The sequence below is a fragment of the Protopterus annectens genome, chromosome 2.part0 (genome assembly GCF_019279795.1).
Source record: "Protopterus annectens isolate FY-2018-M chromosome 2.part0, PAN1.0, whole genome shotgun sequence".
In the NCBI taxonomy this organism is placed as follows: Eukaryota; Metazoa; Chordata; order Ceratodontiformes; family Protopteridae; genus Protopterus; species Protopterus annectens.
This window is the reverse complement of record NC_056728.1, coordinates 1188325320-1188346488: the sequence shown is the minus strand read 5'-3', so window position 1 is coordinate 1188346488 and position 21169 is coordinate 1188325320.

Sequence of the window (21169 nt, the reverse complement as noted above, 5' to 3'; positions counted from 1 at the left end):
TAAGTGGGAATTCATGTAGGAAGCGTAGTGTTTTTAATCCTTCCCTGAACCCTAGTGTGCAATTATATGAAAAAATGTGTGAGAACGACATCAGGGATGTGATAAGGAACAACAAGAAAACATATAGTGAAAATAATATGACTAGTGAAGAAATGGAAATTTTGGATAACATTTGTAATAACACTGAAATTAGGGTTGCAAAACCAGATAAAGGTGGAGGTTTAGTAATAATGAATTGAAATACATACGTCGACAAGATGTTAAATGTATTATATACGGACACATATGAATAAATTAGTATCAATGAAAACAATATTGCATATAGAAAAGTAGATGTGACAATAGAGGAGATGGAATTAAGTAAGGACATTACAGAGGAAGAATACATGCTTATGCAATTTAAGCATCCAAAAATTCCTACAATTTTTGGGGTCCTGAAGATTCACAAAAATCTTCGGGACCCACCATTGAGGCCAATAGTAGATGCAATAGCCTCTAAGACATACATCCATAGACCGATTTATAGATAGTCAATTAAAGAATGTTCTTAAGGACTGTTCCTGGATATTAAAGGACTCCTGGGATTGCTTAAGGAAAATTACCATGGATAAATATTGTGATAATTTAATATTTGTAACGATAGATATAAAAGATTTGTTTTCAATAATTCCACATGACATAGGTATAGAGTGGTTCTACACTTTTTTATGCCAATATACTGACCTAAGACATGAACATATTTTAACCATAAGGGCACTCATGGAATTAGTTTTAGAAACAAACATCATCACATTTGAAGAACAATTGTTTAGGCAAACGAAAGGAGTGATAAAGTCTATAAACGTAGTCCTAGGGGTAAAGTGCCTTTGTAGTAAAAAGTCAATCAGTAAAAATAACTCCAAGGCACACCGCTGGTTGAACTGAGAAATGACACACTTTAATATATAGAATAAAAACAAAAAACACAAACACAGTAAGTGCTTTCACGTTGCTCGGAATGCTTCTTCAGACTGTACAAGGTTCAAATTCAAAATTCAAATAAATAGAAATAATACATCACATGACCCTTTAGTTAATTACTATCCAATCAACCCTAAAAGCTATATCCCACTTCCTACATCTCTAGGATAACAACTTCTGAATGTATAATAAAGCAAATCAATTTACTGAAAGGCAATCTAATAGATATAGTATAGTTTATTATAATGAACAATGTAATAAATATGGAAAAAACACTGTATCATTATCTAAAAACAAGGATAAAAATATAAAAACATATGCATATGTATGTGTGAGATGATAATGCTCTGCAAACACTCTATGACATATAAAACTATTTATAAATGAGGTGTTGTTCTAAAAAACTCTATAACATATAAAACTGTATAAAACAGTATAAAACAAAACACACAAAATTCTGTGGATGTCCTAAGTGGCCTAATGGCTCAACTAGGGGTAACAGGATAACATGAACTGATGGGTATAGGAGCAATATTTAAGTAATAAATACAACTAAACAGATGAAATACAAAAACAAAAACAACAACAGCAACATCGCGGGGGGAGGGGAGTGGGACTTAGCTCTAAAAGAGGAAAAACCAAAGGCGTGGCTATGAAGGCAGCATGTGCCCCCATTTTTGCAAATGTTGTATTGGCTTTTTGGGAAAAAGAAATATGTTTATAAGTCTATTTGTTGATGGCTGGACATTTTAGGGCCACTTTTTAGATGATATGATTGTTTTCTGGAAGAAAGGTGAATAAGAACTATTAGAATTCCTAGAGTTTCTAAATACAAGCACTAATTTTCTTGAATTCACTAGTAATATAACTAAGGAAGGGGTCAACTACCTAAATATTAGTATAGAAAAAAATAAGAACAAAAGGGAATTTATGCCTAATATTTATAGGAAGCTGACCTACTCCAATACCCTCTTGCATTTCAGAAGTTGCTACCCCATCCAACCGAAAAAATCCTTGGTGAAGGGACAGGGGGTGTGCATAACAAGGATGGTATCGGAACAAGGTGAATTTAAGCGGCAATTAGAAGTTTTGAAAAATATGTGGGTTAAAAGAGACTATCCATTGTGGTTCTTAGAAAATATATTTAAGGAAGTTATTAGGAAAAGGTAAAAAGGTTTGTTTTCCCCTTTATTAGGAAAACTACAGGTGACAGAGGTAAGCAATAGACAACATGAGGGTTACAATACTGAGAAATTGGCCATTTTCAAATTTAATAATCACTATTATTATATAAAAAGGATATTAACTCATAATTGGAGTACTTTTAGAGTGAATAGGGAACAACTAGAGTTAGTAGGCCCAGCACCTAGAATAACTTACAAGACAGAACAGAGCCTAAAGAATATCCCTGTTTACAATGCAGGGATAGTAAAGTGGTGAAAGAGGTAACAGTCCCACACTATGGCAAGATTTATTTGAACAAGAAATACACATGTAGTAGTAAAGCAATGGAATATCTAGCATCATGTGCCTCATGTCCCTGTTTCTACATAGGGAAAATTGTCAACACTTTAAGGACACAAATATATCAGCATAACTATGACATTAGTAAAAAGGACAAGAAAAATGTTTTAGCTGTCCATATTGCTTCACATGAGGGACATACATTCAATTTTACAGTCATCAACCAGGCTGCTGTGGGTGAGAGAGGGGACCCTCTTAACGATTTTTTAGAACAAAAAGAATTGAGATGGCAACTGAGAACCAATGCTTCAGAGCCCTCTGGGTTAAATATTGCCATCTCAATCAGTTCAATTTTAAGGCTAAAAGCACAATATTTCATGTAAACATTGCTCCTTCTGAAATCCTTATACTCTACATTAATTTTTAATTTTTAATTTTACTTCATTTTTATAATTAACCAATTGGACAAAAACCCATACCACCACTTCCCATCCCTTCACATCCCCCTACACACATTCACCTCCTCATACACCAAACATACTTCACAATCCTAGCTTGTTTACATAATTACAAGCAACTATTTTATTACCCCCCACATTATAACTACCCCAGCTCTACTCACCCCTCTCTCCCCCACTACCACATCCCTCACTTCCACTTAATCTCAACACACATAGCACACATCTTACAGACACTACTAATAACCAAACACACAACATTCTCCTGTTCCTTACAGTGTTATCCACCCTACTAACAACTACTTACATTACAACCTCCTTCCATAGCTATAAGGTCATATACATCCACACACCCACCTTTCCAATCTACCCTCACAGACCTACACTGCACACATACATCACCATTTCTCATCAGCTTTCCACCAACCTATACGTCAACCACTACAAACTTAGATACCAGAACAACCTCACATCCCCAAACCTCCGTCATAAATACACCAAGCTAATGCACAACTTCCAGTACCTATTCCTGTGCAACATATCATTGTATAGTCTGTGTGGAGATATACACCCAAATCCAGGGCCTATCTCCCAACACAACTCACTACTTCAAATATATTCTAACATTCACAGCTCCCTAATTCAAACTCATGACCCCTCTGACCTACTAATCCTGAACATGAACCTTAGAAGTATTCTAAACAAAGTACATGAATTTCAAGCCACACTCTCTCATTATTCCCCTGACATCTCAGTTCTCACAGAAACCTGGTTGAAAAAAACACAACAAAGATAGTGATTTCTTACCACAGTGATATAATATATACAGGCTTGACAGGCCACACAAGCGCGGTGGGGGCATAGCCATTATCTACAAAAATAACCTCAACTGGCAACTCCTGGAGAGTAACCCACCTCACTCTCCTAACTCTGAAATACTAGTCTCTTGCACTCTCCTAAACACAAATAAGCATATTGTCATCATAGCAACCTACATTCCCCCTGGCAACAATTCCCAGATAATAGAAAGCCTCTTCTACTAGACCCCTTCCGCATAAAACCAAGAAACAATCATCTTAGGTGATTTCAACCTAGACTGGTCCACCTGTAACTCAGAAAACCCAACCAACTTTATCAGTTTCTTTGGTTTCTGAAAATTAATTTCTAGTCCAACCAGAAATGACAAACATACTAATAAGCATTCTATATTAGACTGGATTCTCACTAACCAGCCACACTTAGGTAACCAACCTGGCTGCGTCCCAGACTTCTTCAGTGACCACATGCCCACCTTCCTTCTTAGGCAAAAGATAAGTCCAATAAAAACAACCATATATAAATATATCTGCAGTAAAACACACTTCTCTATAGATACCTTCAACTCCATCATAAAACAATACAACTGGACCCCCTTAAAACACCTTAACCTAGATGACACAGTCTAATAGTTCAATGAATCATTCTTAAGGACACTTAACTCTCTGGCCCCAATTAGAAGAACGTGCATTAAAGCAAAATCAAATCAATGGGTAAGTACTGACACTTTATAAACAATGAAGGAAAGAGACTGGCAACACTATAAATCATCCAGAACACAAGTTTCCCTCCTACATTACTGCCAGCTAAGAAACCAAACCAAAACATGAATGACTCACTACTCCAGCAAAAACATTAAAACATGCCTCAAAAATTCTGGGACACAATTAAGCAACTCTTAAACCCAGGCCAAATCACCACCCCCATCCCAAACCTCCCCAGCTCCACAGACAGCATAGGAGCCCAATTTAATTCTCACTTCATAAACTCCATACAGTCCCTCCTAAACAATAAAAATAGCACCCCCACTAACTATGCACAGTAATTCTACCACTCTCTGTTTTAAGTCCATCCAAACTAGCCACATAAAAAAACTCCTCCACAAACTAAAACCAACAGCACTCACCACAGACCAGTTACCCCTGAGTTTCTAAAGTTAGCAGCAGACTCTATCTCATATCCAGTCTCCATACTCATCAACCACTCCATCTCTGAACAATACAGCAACAAACTCTGGAAAATCTCCCACTTAATTCCTCTACACAAGGGGAACATCTACAGATTTAACAAACTACAGACCAATTGCCATACTACCCCCCTTAAGCAAAATTCTAGAAAAATGCATACACTCACAACTAATGTCCCACCTACTACAAACAACACCCTCTCCAGCTCCCAACATGGTTTTAGACCTAACCATAGCACTACTAGCACCCTCCTTAGTTTCAGTAATTCTATCAACAGGCTAAAAACAGTGGTTACCATGCATCAGCAACTTTCCTAGATATGTCAAAAGCTTTTGACACTTTTTCCCATCAAAAACTACTATATGAATTATCTGCCATTAATCTTTCCCACTCTGCTATTGCATGGCTTCATAGTTACCTGTCTGAATGTCAACAGGCAGTCAAATTGCAGGAGGAACTCTTTACTCTCCTGCCAGTCTCTGTTGGGATCCCAGAAAGCTCCATCCTAGGCCCCCTACTTTTCTCCATCTTTACCAATAAACTTAGCTCGCCACTGACCAAGCCACAACTGTCCAATATGCAGATGACTCCACCAGCATCTGCTCAGCTCCCACCCTCCCTGAACTCAAAACTAAAACCCAAAAGGCCTTTTCTAACATAGATCAATACCTAACAGAAAATCAACTTATCTTAAACCCTAACAATACAAAATGTATGCTTTCCCTAATAACAGAACCTCATGTCCATCACCCCCCTTCCACGTCCTTGCATTTGGCAATACAAAAATCGAACAAGTTGAGAACGCCAAATTAGTTGGAGTCACTATTGACAACTCACTAAAATATGACAAACATATAGCACTCTCCATAAAAAACTCCACATTAAATTTGGTTTATTATATAGAGCCAAAAATTTCTCACCCCTACCACTAGACAATCTATTGCCAAAGCATACCTACTATCTACCTTAATGTATGCCACCCCTATTTTCACTAACCTTAGGAAATCTGATCTTAACAAACTAGAGGCCTGCTATCACAAAATTGCTAAATTTGCTACCAACCTCCCCAACCATGCACATCACTGTACTGCCTTAAAACAGTTAAAATGGCTAGAACTACCGCACACACTAATATTCACCCAACGTACAGCTGCCCACACCATTACACAGCAACCCAAAAACTGTTCTTTCCTCAAAAACGTAATCCAGCCATACACCACCTACCATAGCTTTTGCTCATATGATAAAATGCTAGTAAAAGTTACCAAAACCAATTAACAGCTTCAGTGACTCCCTGTTTTCTAACCAAATAGCAAAATACTGGAACTCCAAACCCCAACACATAAACAACTCTACCTCTACCACCAATTTCAAACTTCTGCTCAAGGAACACCTATACAAAAATTAGCTATACTCCTGTACTACCACACGATAAATTAATAGATGCCACTTCCTACTATTTTTTTTCTTTTCTTTTGCTCTGATTAGTGCATACAAGCTACTTCCTCTCTCACTCTACCAGTAACCTAACCTAACTTCGTACTACTCCTAACTACATTTTTTTTTAAATAAAATTAATGTATTCCTTCCTTGAACCTACTATTTTAACTCATATATTAATTGTACTGCATATAATTGTACTGCTGTTTTAACAGGCAATTTTTCTATTAATCCACTGTTGCAAATAACTTATGATGCTACTGAAACTTATGTATAATTATGTCTAATACTTTGCTCTTTATGTTCCCTTTTTAAATTATGTGTATAATTATGCATGCTACCTATTATGCTTATGTATTTTTTCTACTGTTTGAACCTACTACACTGTTTTTTTTTTTGAGCTTTTCTCCCTGGACTACCACTAAAAATGGGCTACTAGCTCAGTCAGACCTTCCCAGTAAACGGATGTAAAATAAATAAATAAAAATAAATAAAAATTGTACAAGTAACATTAATAGAATGCCAGTCCTCAGTATAAGTAATGACTGGTCCTTTTTTTATATCCAGTGTGAGCCATTAATTGTTAAACTGGGAAGACATAAAGAAGATAGGACCAGCCAGTGATTCTTGTGTAACTCCTGTAATAAAGAGGACCCACTCTGATGTATATCCTAAAAGCATAGCCCTTGCCTGCCAATTTAATACCAATTGATAGACCTATCTTAAAATAAATTAATTTATACTTCTTAATTGTATACTTTTAATGTAGTCATTAATGGAAAAGATGTAAATGCCTTTGTGAGATCAAAATAAATAAATAAATGAATAATAATTGTCTCCACTCCTAAGTGTACAGCTGCTGTTCTAGACCCTTAAAAATCAGTAAGGCAAGTTAAAGTAGATTTTCAACCAGAAACATTGTGCTGTTAAGGACCATTACTTATCTTTAAAGTGAGATCTAACATGTTGCAAAACACAAGCTAAAGATTAACTTAAGCCTAATATGATGAATTTTTTGTTATAATATACTCAAGAAACTCAATCCTTTCTACACTCTTATGTGTAGTCTATCATCATTTATTTAAATGCCTTCAAATACTTTACTAGGATATTAAATGCCTTTAAAGACTTTAGTAGAATATCTGCAGCAACTGTTTCAAATTCATACAGAATGAAAAGCAGAATACAGAAGCACAAATCCAAAGTCATCTTATACAGTATGATCCTAAAGAGTTTTCATCTTCAGTATGTTTTCTTTATCTTCTTCAATTCCCCATAATTCTTATTAATGGGATATTCAATATTATGTCCTAACTGTACAATGTTGTGGCAGACAGGGATAAATACATCCCAAGTGACTCAGGTTCAGTTAGATGCTGATGGGAAGAGCCAGGAGGGGAGGGTGGGAAAAATTGATAAGTCATAGATCAGCCATCCAAAAGGGAGGGAGTAATTCAGCTCTGCTGCACTGTTGGGCTCTAGCAGAAAATCAGAGGAATGTTAGAATGCAAATATCAGAGGAGAGAGGGATGCATACTGCACATAAGGTGGCAGTGGTCTGAGGGGGGGGGGGCAAAAGTTAATCCTTATGAAGTCTCCTAGGACAGAAGCATATGTAGAAGCATCTCCATTTGACAACAGAGAGGTATACAGTTATTATATCTTGGTATGAATACTGACCTGCTTCCTAACTGTTGAATCTTGCTCTGAGGATATTGGATGGGACAATTAGGCTCTTGCCCAGGTTTGAAGAATATAGGCTATAGTGATCTATCTTAAACATAAGAAATTATTTAATTGGCCCAGCTCTTGCTTTATAGAGAGAATGAATGAGCCAATACATTGTATGAAGAGGTGCAATTCAGCTGATCAAGAGGAAGATAGGACATATGCAAATGACCCTTATGAACATCAGGTGTCTCAGCTATATGGCGATTCCAAATGCCCATGACTCTTTCAGTTGTTTTAATGGACAAATTCAGACCAATAAAGCCAAATCCCACTAGCCATATAGCTGAGACATCTGATGTTCATAGGGGTCCCTTGCATATGTCCCATGTGCCTCTAAGACAGGAAGTTTGAGAGGTCACTCAGTGGAAATTCTAGCTTGGCTAGAATTTTCATTTAGTTTCTGTGTGACCTTTTCACTCATTGTTTTAGTCTGATCAAGAGGAAGGGAAAAAGACAGCATCCTAGCAATATTCCCAAATGTTTGATACACTTCTCCTTCCATAACAAAAATATTTTCTGTTGAACCTGTTGACTATATTTATCTTTTATCTGATAAACAAAGAAAACCCCAACCCCAGACATGTCCAATAACAGTAGTAATCTTGCTTATCCCCCTCTCTGGATTCATTACAAATTTCAAAACATCATGTTTAAAGAAGGAGATCTTCAGTTTTTCTGTCCTGTTAAGTATCCTTGTAAATTTTGTATACCTCACCACCGGTAGGTATTCTAACTATAAAACATCAAAGCTAAACGTAAATATAATTTTCCTCATCCACATGAAAACCTCAATAAGAACTAAAATTCAGGGTGCATTTTCATCCTAACCCTAGCAACAAAGTTTTGCTTAAGGAAATGATCAAATCCACAAACTATATAAGCAACTCAGAAATTTAAAAGTTTGTTTATTTTGCATATAACCACCATACTTTGTCAATATTCTTTTCTGCATCTGATCCATAATAATTGATTAATTACTAGTTGACTTCATCTTGTATCACTAATCCAGTTTTCAATATATTAAAAAGATGTCTGCCATACTTGAGCATTGATCATTGCCACTCAACTGGGGAAGACTATTGTTCTATCTGCTTGGTAGTAGTGACATAAACAATTGGGAATTATGGGTAAATACAGATAGTGACCTATATAAAAAGTCAAGCATGTCTCCTTCAACACTTTTAGAAGGATAATACCAACTACATCGTCTCATGATAAAGTATCATCACTTGTTTTCAAAACATTATTATATCTGTTTAACAAATATAGTATTTATTTTTGTTTTTGGAATGTTCATAGTTCTTCTGGGATACAATAAATATCTGATGCTTTATAATCTGCCTCTCCTGCAAAATATTTGTAATTGTTTCTGTATTCCAGTACCTCATCTTTAGTAAATGCAATTGCAAGACTTGCAAATTATCTGCAATTTCCTTGTCATATCTGTATCATCACTATTCACAGGATATAGCATTTAATAATGTTGGTGAAACACCACTGCAATTATTATAAGATTCATTCATAAAATTAGACCCATCATCTTTTTGTTTCGTTTCCTTTTTGAATCCAGCCATAATTTCTTATAAAAAATGTTCACATGTTTGGCCTCCCTCCCCATTACTTCTGGTTCTTTCCAGATTTCATGCACTAAGTGGTTGAGAGGTATGACTAAGAGCAGTTGTTAAGAGTAAATAAATTTGTGTTATGGAATGCAGCAAAAGGACATTGCTGGCTTTCCATTTTCTACTATTATTTTAATAATATTTAGGTTAAAACTCATGCAGTATGACCTTACACTTCTAGGTTACATTTCCCATTGAACTTTATGGCATATGGCATATTAATGAACAACTGATAATATAATTACCATATTAACCAAATAATTATCTTGTAGATGTCCTCGAGAAGAGAAAAGTTCTTTTTAATTTTAAAATCTTTTATGTGACAAATTCTAAATAAATTCAATGCCTAAGTAGATAACTGCTTGCATGGTTGTAGTACCGCACTTAGGTGCCAAGATATCTCAGCTCTAACAGTTGAGAGGTTCATAGGTAGGTACTAGGCTACTGGCCCTATGGCCTATATAAGCCTAGCTGAAAAGTTACCCTGGCTTTTGCCACCCAAGAAAATTATTTTCCTGTGCTCCTGTCGAGCAGAGCCACAGAAGTGATCACCGGGGTGAATTTCCTATTTCCCATCGAATCATCAAGATTTTTCTTGAAGAGTGCTAATGAGGAGCTTTGAATGATATAGATAGGTAGTTTGCTCCAGAGTATGAGAAGTCTGTGGGGCAGGAATCTGTCTGTCCAGCATGTTCTGTTTATTGCGGTGACAAGGTTTAGGTCCCTAGAGCGTGTAGCTCAGAGAGATTGGGATTTCTTTATGTGGAGCATGTCCAGCAGCTCTGGGTTTGACATAGCTTTGTATCTTAGGCAGAGATCACCTCTGAGTAGGTAATATGTGATCGAGTAAAGCTGGAGTTTTTTGAGACGGTCTGCATAGGGCATATGTTTGAGGCTAGTAATCCTCTTTGTGAAGTATTTCTGTGGCCTTTCCAGTTGTTGTAGATGTCTTGTGAGATACATAACAAAAGAGGCATTGTACTTTATAATGGGTCTAATGAGTGATGAGTAGAGGGGAACAATTACCTCTTTTTTCCTGGATGAGAAACCTTTTGTGATGAGGTGTGCCATGTAGAAGGTTTTCCTGACTACAGTGGCAATGTGATTATCAAAGGAGAGACTACTCTCCACCTGTGTCCCAAGGTCTCTTATCACACTTTTGGTATTAAGTAGACTACTGTCTATGTGGTAGTTCATGGGTACAGAGTTTTTACCAAAAGGGATGACAATGCACTTTTTGACATTGAGCTTGAGGCCATGGCTTTGACACCAGGCATCTGTCTCAGTGAGGCCCTTTTATAGGATGTCCACATCGTTAGAGGTTTCAATTATGGCTCCTAGTTTGAAGTTATCTCTGAACTTCATTAGCCAAAGACCTTCTGTGTTAGCCTGTACTTCAGAGAAGTAGATACCAAACAGGAGAGGACCCATGATTGAACCCTGTGGTACTCCACTTGTCACTGGTCTGAAGTCAGATTTGGAGTCTGCTACTTTCATAGTCTGGGTTCTGTCAGTGAGCCAGTTAGCAACCCATCTTGTGACACAGGGATTTATACCTAGTTTAGTGAGTTTATTTATAATTCCAGAGAGGGGGGTGGTGTCAAAAGCCTTGGCGAGATCTAGATAGGCTGTGTGAACCATCTTACCCTCATCTACGGCTTTGCTGACTGCTTCAAAGAAGTCTATCAGGTTTAGGAGACATGATCTGCCTTTTACAAACCAAAACTGGGTGGGGTCCAGAGTTTGGAGATTTCCAATGTCTTTGTTTATAAGTTCCATGATGATACGTTCCATGACCTTGCGGACAAGGCTCGACAGGCTAATGGGGCGGTAGTTCCCGGGGTCCATGGTGGATCCCCCTTTGTTGGGTGGGATAACTGTTGCTGTGTGCCATTCAGTGGGCACAAAGCCTGAGTTGAGGCTATGACTGAACAAGATACTTAGGGGGGTGCCAGTTCATTCTGTAGTTTGTGTAGAATGCAGCCTGGGATGTTGTCAGATCCCATGAATGCTGTGTTCTTGGCTTTGGAGAGTGTATTTTTTACCTGTGCAGCTGTGATTGCAGGAACTTTGCATTCTTCTGGTATAGAGATGGGCCCTTTAGGGGGTGCAAGGGGAGTAAAGTTAGCACTGAACCTATCTGCCAGGATGTTGGCAATATCAGCTGGTTCTGTAATTTTTGTACCTTTGTGCTGTAACAGAGCAGATATGAGTGTTGCCATTGAGATTCTTGACATAGTTATAGAATGCTTTGTGGCAACACAGCAATGTGGCTGCTAGTAACATGTTTAGCAGCCATGTTGTCAAAAACCCCTCATCTTCATACTGCTCAGTAATACAAAAAGTTGCCTCTAAAGAGCAAAATCCAATTTAAAACAATACAAGTTGCATTTTACAGCACCAAAAAGGCATGATACTTTGCAGGCCTCACCCAATTTTCTAACGACAAGTGAAAAGGAATTTAAAAAAACAGCAAAGGAAAGATGGAACTCCATACATAAGAAAGTAAGAAATGCCAATAGTGTTTTTCAGAAAACAGCTTAAAAGTCATGTAAAGAAAAAATATAAGTGCATATGCTTTATTGATAATGATTAAACCATTTTCAAAAACTGCATCAACGCAGACATACTTCTGCCCTGTTACAAATGCCTGTAGTCTTCAGAAGCATGACTGCTTGGGCACAAAATTCAGCATAGACTCTTGTAAATAATTTTCCTGCATTTTTCTTATTTTTTAATTATAAGCATATGTTTGCATGTATGTATGTTCATATGTTGGAACTGCATAGTACTGTCTCAACCTATAATACCAGCTTTCCTACTATTTAGACTAGACAACTCCAAACTTAGCAAAGCTAATCTCTCTAATGTTGCTCATAGAAAATTCATACTAGTGTGGTTTTCAAGTCTATGCCTACAGTAATCCCTTTTTTTTTTTTGGGGGGGGGGCTCTCATTATTCATATTATTGCACCTCTGGAGTTGATGTATACAAGTTTATTTGCTATGGCAGACTTGTCTACTACATGGACATAAGAGGGGCTTGCCCCTCCACAAAGATACTTATATTTATTTTATTTTAATTTGTTTATTTATTTATTTATTTGTCTAACAGATTTCCTGACCAGTTGTGACTGGCAACTTGTTTCAAGCAGAGATGGAATTTGAAGAATCATAGTGGAAGATATTATATTTATGTATGTAGTCCCTGGTACTACATGTCTATCTATATTACATTGAAATGTATTACTTGTTTTGACAAATACTAAGTTTTTAGATACATGCCTGCCTGTCACTGTATTTTGGAATATGGAATGCTTATGGTAAGCCAGCTTGTCTTCAGGCTGAGTGGGGCCAGAGCAGGTGGCTCCATCTCAGTTATATAGGCATGCACAGTGTTTCTGCTCACTTTCCTAGTAGCAGCTCCCAGGATCTCACATTCAATACCCTTGGACAAGTGTTTCCAGGGAGAGGTGGCTACTGTGAAGCATCCCCCCCACCTCATTGTTAATCAGAGGCCTCTATGCCTAGGCAGTGTGTTTCACAGATTTTAAGCCTTGGCCAAGGCAAGTGGTGTTTGGGCTGACAGTTAACCCTTAAGGATAAGCAAGTCTGAGCTTCTGGACCCTTTTATCCTGTGTCGGAAAGGGCTTGCTTATGCCAACCTGTGTAAAGGTAAGACTACAAATGTGTTTAGTTTGTGTTTACAAAATTAATTTGCTGTCTTATCAGTCAAGTTGGTTATTGTTTCAATAAATTATCACAATGGCAAATCGGTGTTATTGCCTCTGCTTAGAGGACAACTGTATTTGTAATGTCTATGCCTTATAGCTTGGGTTCTGATGGAAAAGAGTCCTCTGATCAGCTCACTTATCTAATTATCAAATGTAAAATAAAATGAAATACAGTGTATTTTATATGATAATTTTAACTTTTGTTTTTTACTTGTTCTCTGTTCCCATGCCTCTAATTATGACTCAAATGTGGCCCCTGTCCTTTTCTTTCTGTATCTTCTACCAGTTTCATTGTATAATCAGATTGGAATACAACCCTCTAAAATGCATCTTAAAGCTTTCCTTGTAGTTTGGGCAAAAAAAAAAAATTGTTCCTCAATAAAATCACAGTGTACTTCTTTGGCTCTACTACACTTCAGCGTAAAATCTTTTGTTGGAACACCTCTTTGTTGAACATTAATTGTGGAAAGATCGATCCATCAAATGGCCATTTTAGTGAATTTTTTCCTAGAGGAAAAAAACACTTGCTCATCATCGTCAATTTGCTCTTTTCTCTACTGTAGTGTGATCTTGAAGTTGGTATATTTAGTTAGGGGGTGCTCCCACATTGGGGGGTGTGGGGGCACAGCCCCCACCTTGGTGGGTTCAAAATTGTGTGAAAATTTGGTAAGTTGGCCAAGCATTTTTTCCCCAAGAAAATTTTCAGTAAAACGACCATTCGATGGATTGAGCTATCAACAATGAGCCTTCAACAAAGAGGTGTTTAACTAAATGTTTTTTCGCTGAAGTGATATAGACCCACATCTTCATAGACTCCTACTGATGGTTCCTTTTCTGTGATCCTTATTATTTTTATTTTTATTTTTATTTAAATCCTGTGGTTTAATTAAATTTTATTTTCCAATGGGTTAACAGTAAACAAAAGATTGTTATCGTTTGTCACTTGTTTCTATTCATCATCAGTGTATGGCACCCCTAGTCATTAGATTTAATTTGTGTCACTAAAAGCTTTAGAATCATATTATTAAGCCAATGATGGACATCTGCTGAAACTAAAAGCCATTATAACTGCAAATAAGAAGGTCCATGATATTTATTGATTTTTCTATATGTAGACTTAGACATTGCTACTTGGCATTCTGTAGGTATTCTAGAAAAGATATTGCTCTTCTCAGTACACTGTGCACCTTGATATGTGAAACAAATATTATTTGGTCAAAAGCTGCCACTTGTGGTATGCTTTGCCCTTGCCTCTTAATACATTTTAATACTTGTTATAATTTCATATCTTGCATTATAGTATGACAAATCCAGAAATTGTTATAGCTAGAAGTGTGAGATAAACTTATAATAATCTACTATACTTCACAGTTTCTGAGCTTACTAAATGTCACCTGCGTAAGTTTATATAATATACATATATGGAGATCTGCTATACTAATCTTTGTTTTTATGTTGTTGCTGGTTTTTTTTCAGCTTTTCCCGGTTAGGGGGTCGCCATAGTGGAACTCCAGTATGCTAATGATTGGCAGTTGATTTTTGTGGTGCCGAGGTGCCAGCACAATGCCCAACCTTCAACAAAGGCATGCCCATTCACACATGTCTTGCGAACGCCAGTCAGCCATGGGAAGGACATGTAGACTCCACACAGAAGTCCCTCCAGCAAAGAATCGAACGGGAGAACCTTTTGCTGTGAGGCGACAATGCTACCGCTGCACCACCTAATCTTTGCTTTTATAATTACAATAAATATATCTTTTGCATGTAATACAGGACACATTTGTCCAACTAAAGTTGCATACAAAAAGTGCATTTTATTGCTTTCTTATCTATGGGACTCGTGTGTTCTTTGCTAGTCTACATGGTTCATTTTTTATTTAATTTTATAATAGCTATCTTTTATTAAGATGGTGATAGCTTCAAGTATGCAGTTCACCTTAGTATAATGTTAGAGTAACAGAAATAAAAAAAAAGATTTGAGAAAGGGCCTCTATCCTTTTAGATTTTTGAAAGTAATGTAATTATTTGTCTAAGAGCAAATAATGCCCCTTCAACTTCTGTTGACGTTTAGCAACATGTAAATGTTTTTCATAATAAAACTGGTCAAACATATGTAAAATTATTCTATAATGTTATGTTAGTAATAACCCCCTACACCAAAATTTCATTTTACTCTGTCATTTTTCATCAATGTTTATGCCAGAAATATTCAGTTTACATCAGTTCATATGCAGTATACCATATGAGATTAAAAGCAGAAGTTAAAAATGATGAATCACCCTAAAAAGAAATACTAGTTGGCTAAAAAAAAAAGGTTTAGAGAGTAGTCGCCATGTCAAAGTGCAACACATCTGCAAACTTCTACCTGGTTTGGGAAAGTGACTCAACTAATGGTACAAACAAAGTTATATATTGTTGAAATGCAATGAAATAAAGACAAGAAAGATAATCATCCAACAATATTCAATATATTTATATATATATATATATATGTGTGTGTGTGTGTGTGTGTGTGTGTGTGTGTGTGTGTGTATATACATACTCACACACATGCACATACAAGCATAAGCATGCACACAAACACACACCCACACATGCACACACAGCTGTACTCTTGCACACAGAGGCATGCACACGCTTTCTTTATACTTACCTCTCATAATGTGATCGCCTATCATTGCATAATCAGATTGGAATACAACCCTCTAAAATGCATCTTAAAGCTTTCCTTGTAGTTTGGGCAAAAAAAAAAAAATTGTCCCTCAATAAAATCACAGTGTACTTCTTCGGCTCTACTTCACTTCAGTGTAAAATCTTTTGTTGGAACACCTCTTTGTTGAACGTTAATTGTGGAAAGATCGATCCATTGAATGGCCATTTTAGTGAATTTTTTCCTACAGGAAAAAAACGCTTGCTCATCATCGTCAATTTGCCCTTTTCCTCACTGTAGTGTGATCTTGAAGTTGGTATATTTAGTTGGGGGTGGGGTGCTCCCACACTGGTGGGTGTGGGGGCACAGCCCCCACCTTTGTGGGTTCAAAATTGTGTGAAATTTTTCACATTTGGTAAGTTGACCAAGCATTTTTTCCCCTAGGAAAAATTTCAGTAAAACGACCATTCGACGGATTGAGCTATCAACAATGAGCCTTCAACAAAGAGTTGTTTAACCAAATGGTTTTTCGCTGAAGTGATAAAGACCCACATCTTCATAGACTCCTACTGATGGTTCCTTTTCTGTGATCCTTATTATTTTTATTTTTATTTAAATCCTGTGGTTTAATTAAATTTTGTTTTCCAACGGGTTAATAGTAAACAAAAATACACACTGAAGATTGTTATCATTTGTCTCTTGTTTCTATTCATCATCAGCTTATGGCACCCCTAGTCATTAGATTTAATTTGTGTCACTAAAAGCTTTAGAATCATATTATTAAGCTACATGACATCTGCTGAAACTAAAAGCCATTATGACTGCAAATAAGAAGGTCCATAATATTTATTGATTTTTCTATATGTAGACTTACACATTGCTACTTGGCATTATGTAGGTGTTCTAGAAAAGCTATTGCTCTTCTCAATACACTGTGTACCTTGATATATGAAACAAATATTATTTGGTCAAAAGCTGCCACTTGTAGTACGCTTTGTCCTTGCCTCTTAATACATTTTAATACTTGTTATAATTTCATATCTTGCATTATAGTATGAAAAATCCAGAAATGGTTATAGCTAGAAGTGTGAGATAAACTTATAATAATCTACTATACTTCACAGTCTCTGAGCTTACTAAATGTCACCTGCATAAGTTTATATAATATACATATACAGAGATAAGCTATACTAATTTTTGCTTTTATGTTGCTGTTTTTCTTTTGGCTTTTCCCGGTTAGGGGTCGCCACAGTGGAACTCCGGTCTGCTAATGATTGGCAGTTGATTTTTATGGTGCCGAGTTGCCAGCCCGATGCCCGACCTTCAATGAAGGCATGCCCATTCACGCATGTCTGGCAAACGCCAGTTGACCGCAGGGAGGAGGACATGTAGACTCCACACAGAAGGGGCTCCAGCAGAGAATTGAATGAAAGAACCTCTTGCTGTGAGGCGACAGTGCTACTGATGCACCACCTAATTTTTGCTTTTATAATCACAATAAATATATCTTTTCCATGTAATACAGGACACATTTGTCCAACTAGAGTTGCATACAAAAAGTGTATTTTATTGCTTTTTTATCTATGGAACTTGTGTGTTCTTTGCTAGTCTACATGGTTGATTTTTTATTTACTTTTACAATAGCTATCTTTTATTAAGATGGTGATAGCTTCAGAAGTATGCAGTTCACCTTAATATAATGTTAGAGTAACAGAAATAAAAAAGCAAGATTTGACAAAGGGCCTCTATTCTTTTAGATTTTTGAAAGTAATGTAATTATTTGTCTAAGAGCAAATAATGCCCCTTCAACTTCTCTGACGTTTAGCAACATGTAAATATTTTACATAATAAAACTGGTCAAACATATATAAAATTGATCCATAATGTTATGTTAGTAATAACCCCCTTCACCAAAATTTAATTTTACTCTGTCATTTTTCATCAATGTTTATGCCAGAAATATTCATTTTACATCAGTTCATATGCAGTATACCATATGAGAGCAAAAGTAGAAGTTAGAAATGATGAATCACTCTAAAAAGAAATACTAGTTGGCTATAAAAAAGGTTTAGACAGTAGTCACTATGTCAAAGTGCAACACATCTGCAAACTTCTACCTGGTTTGGGAAAGTGACTCAGCTAATGGTACAAAAAAAATTATATGACTGGAGTCGAAAAAAATCAGAAGTCACAAATATATAATTAACGCGTTTCGTTCACTTTTAATCCACCATGAACTTCATCAGAATAACCATTGTAAACTCTATTATTGTTTAAATACCTTTTCAAATAAAAACCATGTGACATTGTCACCCAATGGCGATATCAAACATTGTAGTGTAAAACAATACTTGTAATGAAATAAAATTGTTTTGTCAACCAACAAATAAAAATGTTTATATAACCATACAAAATAGAAAAACGTTTTTTTCTAAAAAAATATACATAATTCATTTGATATATTATGTTATATTGTATTATAATCTCTGTGTTTGTAAAAAGCACTTAATATTAATAACATCATTTAGCCCAGGAGGCTCATCAGCATTAAGCAGAATCTGCCATAATGCTTCTTTACACTCCAATTTAACCTTGAAATTCCCAGAGAACTGTGCATCATTGACTTTTTCTAATACTGAAAAACTAAACTTTTTGAAGTTTGTACAAGATACAGAGTGTCTTGCAAGTGCATTAGACATGTCTTTCTTTTTAATTGCTAGATTGTGTTCATAAATGCGTCTATTCAAAGCCCTAATGGTTTTACCTATACAAAAATGTTCACATGTATCACACAGACCAATGTAAACCACATTTTGGGTTTTGCAAGTGTAGTGCCCTCTACTACAAATTATATTGTTCAAATGTTTCATATAAATAATATTACATCCAGCTATATACCTACACTGCTTACAACAATTGCATGAAAATGTACCAAAATTAGACCCTTCATAATTAGTCTGCTTACAACTTTCTAACTTACTTTTGATATTAATAGTTTTTTTGTAAGTGAATAATGGAGTCTTACCTATAATAGAACTCAAATCATTATTACCAAGTACAACTTTCCAATTGTTAAGTAAAATCTTCTGAATGAAACCCATTTCATTAGAAATAGGAATAGGAAATGCTAACTTGTATTCTTTAACAATACTAGTCTCATTATCTCACATTGTGCTGTGAACTATTATAGCTTGATGTAAAATGGGACGTGCCTTGTCTACCCTTAAGGTAAACACTTCCTTCTGAATGTTCTTCAGCCACGTACTATTATACCCTCTTTCTATAAAGAAACTGTTCAGTTTTTCAACTTCATTAAAAAACATATCATCCCTACTTGTCAATCTACTCAGCCTAATAAGCTGTCCCTTAACTACTCCACATTTCATAAATTCAGGATGTAAACTATCGTGGTGTAGGTATTGATTGACAAATGTGGACTTCCTAAAAATGTCACTTTCAAAACTAACTTTGTCACCACTTAAACTTAGATGCAAATCCAAAAAGTTGATGTCTTGCCCATAATGGCCAATGGTGAACTTCAGAAAATCCGTAGTGTCATTTAAATAATCTACAAAGTTCTGAAAAGAATCAAAATCTCCCCTCCACAAGAAAAACAAATCATCTATGTATCTCTTATAAAACAAAATGTTCTTTGCTGAAGGATGTGAATATAAAAATTTGGTTTCCCACATGGCCATGACGGTATTGGCAATGCTAGGTGCAACTCTGGACCCCATGGCCACACCTGAAATTTGTTGAAAAAAAAGAGTTTTCGAAAATGAAAAAATTATTTTCTAGGACAATGTCCATTAAAGTACATATGGTGCTAACAAGATTATTTTTCATGTCTGTTTGTGTACTTAAATATTCCCTTAAATATTCAACTCCTGTAATGTGGTCAGTACAAGTGTATAATGATGTAACTTCTAAGGAAGCAAAATTAAATACTGCACCCTTTAGATCAAATTGACCCAAAAGTTCCAACAAATGCCAGGAATCTCTTAAATACAACTTCGTTTTCTGAACTATAGGGTTCAAACACTTGTCTAACCAAATAGAAATAGCCTCTGTTTTTGAAAAACTAGCTGACACTATTGGTCTAAAGGGTATTTTCTCACATTGCTTATGCAATTTTGGAATGCCAAAAATTGTGGCCAATTTAGGATATTCAACATTTAAAAAATCATAAACAAAGTTATCAATGTTGCCCTGGGTGAATAAATCAAAAAGGAGAACATCTACCATTTGAAAACTTTTAGTAATGAAATCTTTACTAACTGTTTTATAACAGCTGTAGTCGTTCAACAAAGTGCTCATTGCTGCACTATAATCAATAGATCTCATTATAACTATTGTGCCCCCTTTATCAGCTTTCATTATGCGCCATTCCTTTTTGTTGGCAACATAATCCAAAGCTCGAAGTTCACCCACAGTTAAATTAGGCCCATTGAAATACTTATACTTGTTTAATTTCCTAAAATCTTGTTCACACAGCTTTCCAAAAACCATCAAAGTAGAATTTAACAAGGGATTAAAAGTACTTTTTTCTTTTACAGCTATCCTCAGTAAATTCCTCTTTAGTCACACCATCAAAAATATACTTTAAATTCAATTTTCGAAGATATAATTTTAAGTCAACAATGAGTCTGGAAATGTTCACATTATTAGAAGGAACAAAGGAAAAACCTTTTTGAAGCACCGAAGTAACCTCAAAGGGCAATAGTTCATTAGTTAAGTTAAGAACTGTGATACCATAATCTAGTTGTTTTTGCGATTCTTGCCCCTTCCTTTGTTCCTTGTCTGGACTTTCCCAGACCATCTCGGTGTTTTGGTGTTCCCTACTTTGTCCATTAAAAAAGGACCAGATTTATTTCCAGAGGAAACTGCTTGTGCAAAAGTTGTACTAGATTTTGTGTTGTCACTTGACACAGTTACATTCTGGTTATTATTATTATTAACATTAGAAGACCTTGAATTAGCTTGCAAGTCATTCTCATTAACAATAACATTGTCACCATTTTCACCTGTATCAACTTCAAAAACAGTCACTGGCCCTTTAGTGTTGCCTCTTTTCTTTTTCAAAGGATAGGCCGTGTTGTTACAGTATG